Source organism: Prionailurus viverrinus, unplaced genomic scaffold (genome assembly GCF_022837055.1).
Source record: "Prionailurus viverrinus isolate Anna unplaced genomic scaffold, UM_Priviv_1.0 scaffold_69, whole genome shotgun sequence".
In the NCBI taxonomy this organism is placed as follows: Eukaryota; Metazoa; Chordata; class Mammalia; order Carnivora; family Felidae; genus Prionailurus; species Prionailurus viverrinus.
This window is the reverse complement of record NW_025927631.1, coordinates 228,736-231,426: the sequence shown is the minus strand read 5'-3', so window position 1 is coordinate 231,426 and position 2,691 is coordinate 228,736.

Below are 2,691 nucleotides of genomic sequence, written 5' to 3'. Positions count from 1 at the left end.
CAGGAGGCGGCTCAAATGCAGGATTAGGGATCGAGGCAGGCTTAGGTTTCGGTGGAGGGTAACGGTTCGGGTTAGGTTTAGGTTTAGGGGTAGGACCCAGGAGATTCCAGGCGCCGAACTCACAGCAGGGCAGTGGTCTCCCCGAAGGACTGAGTTGAGGGCACAAGGGACGGTGCCGGTCAGGGTACCTCTTTGGCTCAAGGCCACACACGTCGATAAGCCCCTGGTCGATGAGGCCACCGGAATCCTCTCGGGAGCTGCAGCCGGGCCTGGGAAACGACATGGTGAGATTCCAAGTTCCATGCCGAGTCAGCCTGCACCGCTTCTGGACCCCAGGCGCGTGATGCTGTCCGACCTTGGAATTGGGTCCCCATGAGGAGAGAGCCATAGCTAGGGTTAGGGTTTGGTCCAGGGATGTCGCCAGGGCCGAAGCGACTCTGGTCTCGTGATCTCCCTCGAGGGCCTAGATAAGGGCCCATGTCAGGAGGCGGATCAAATGCAGGATTAGGTGTCTAGGCAGGCTTAGGTTTCGGTGGAGGGTCCTGGTTCGGGGTAGGGTTAGGGTAAGGGTTAGGTCCCAGGAGGTTCCAGGCGCTGAACTCACAGCAGGGCAGTGGTCTCCCAGAAGGCCTGAGTTGAGGGAACAAGGGACGGTGCCGGTCAGGGTCCCTCTTTGGCTGCCAAGACCACACACGACGAAAAGCCCCTGGGGAGGAGGCCTCCGGAATCCTCTCGGGAGCTGCAGCCGGGCATGGGAAACGACATGGTGAGATTCCATGTTCCTTGGCAAGTCAGCCTGCACCGCTTCTCTTCCCTATGCGCGTGATGCTGTCCGACCTTGGAATTGGGTCCCCATGAGGAGAGAGCCTTAGCTAGGGTTAGGGTTCGGTCAGGGACGTCGCCAGGGCCGAAGCGACACCTGTCTCGTAATCTCCCTCGAGGGCTGAAGTGAGGGCCCATGCCAGGAGGCGGCTCAAATGCAGGATAAGGGAACGAGGCAGGCTTACGTTTCGGTGGAGGCTAACGGTTCGGGGTAGGGTTAGGGTTAGGTTTAGGTCCCAGGAGGTTCCAGGCGCTGAACTCACAGAAGGGCAGTGGTCTCCCCGAAGGGCTGAGTTGAGGGCACAAGGGACGGTGCCTGTCAGGGTCCCTCTTTGGCTGCCAAGACCACACGCGTCGATAAGCCCCTGGTCGAGGAGGCCTCCGGAATCCTCTCGGGAGCTGCAGCCGGGCCTGGGAAACGACATGGTGAGATTCCAAGTTCCATGCCGAGTCAGCCTGCACCGCTTCTGGACCCCAGGCGCGTGATGCTGTCCGAACTTGGAATTGGGTCCCCATGAGGAGAGAGCCATAGCTAGGGTTAGGGTTTGGTCCAGGGATGTCGCCAGGGCCGAAGCGACTCTGGTCTCGTGATCTCCCTCGAGGGCCTAGATAAGGGCCCATGTCAGGAGGCGGATCAAATGCAGGATTAGGTGTCGAGGCAGGCTTAGGTTCCGGGGGATGGTCCTGGTTCGTGGTAGGGTTAGGGTTAGGGTTAGGTCCCAGGAGGTTCCAGGCGCTGAACTCACAGCAGGGCAGTGGTCTCCCCGAAGGGCTGAGTTGAGGGCACAAAGGACGGTGCCGGTCAGGGTCCCTCTTTGGCTGCCAAGACCACACACGTCGAAAAGCCCCTGGTCGAGGAGGCCTCCGGAATCCTCTCGGGAGCTGCAGCCGGGCCTGGGAAACGACATGGTGAGCTTCCAGGTTTCTGGGCAAGTCAGCCTGCACCGCATCTGGACCTCAGGCTCGTGATGCTGTCCTACCTTGGAATTGGGTCCCATGTGGAGAGCCTTAACTAGGGTTAGGGTTCGGTCCTGGGACGTCGCCAGGGCCGAAGCGACTCGGGTCTCGTGATCTCCCTCGAGGACTGAAGTGAGGGCCCATTCCAGAAAGCGGCTCAAATGCAGGAATAGGGATCGAGGCTGGCTTAGGTTTCGGTGGAGGGTCCTGGTTCGGGGTAGGGTTAGGGTTAGGGTTAGGTCCCAGGAGATTCCAGGCGCTTTTCCCAAAGCAGGGCAGTGGTCTCCCCGAAGGGCTGAGTTGAGGGCACAGGGGACCGTGCCGGTCAGGGTCCCTCTTTGGCTGTCAAGGCCACACACGTCGATAAGACCCTGGTCGAGGAGGCCTCCGGAATCCTCTCGGGAGCTGCAGCCGGGCCTGGGAAACGACATGGTGAGATTGCAAGGTCCATGCCGAGTCAGCCTGCACCGCCTCTGGACCCCAGGCGCATGATGCTGTCCGACCTTGGAATTGTGTCCCCATGAGCAGAGAGCCTTACCTATGGTTAGGGTTCGGTCCAGGGACGTCGCCAGGGCTAAAGCGACTCCGGTCTCGTGATCTCCCTCGAGGGCTGAAGTGAGGGCCCATGCCAGGAGGAGGCTCAAATGCAGGATTAGGTGTCGAGGCAGGCTTAGGTTTCGGTGGAGGGTCCTGGTTCGGGGTAGGGTTAGGGTTAGTGTTAGGTCGCAGGAGGTTCCAGGCGCTGAACTCACAGAAGGGTAGTGGTCTCCCCGAAGGGCTGAGTTGAGGGCACAAGGGACGGTGCCGGTCAGGGTCCCTCTTTGGCTGCCAAGACCACACACGTCGAAAAGCCCCTGGTCGAGGAGGCCTCCGGAATCCTCTCAGGAGCTGCAGCCGGGCCTGGGAAACGAC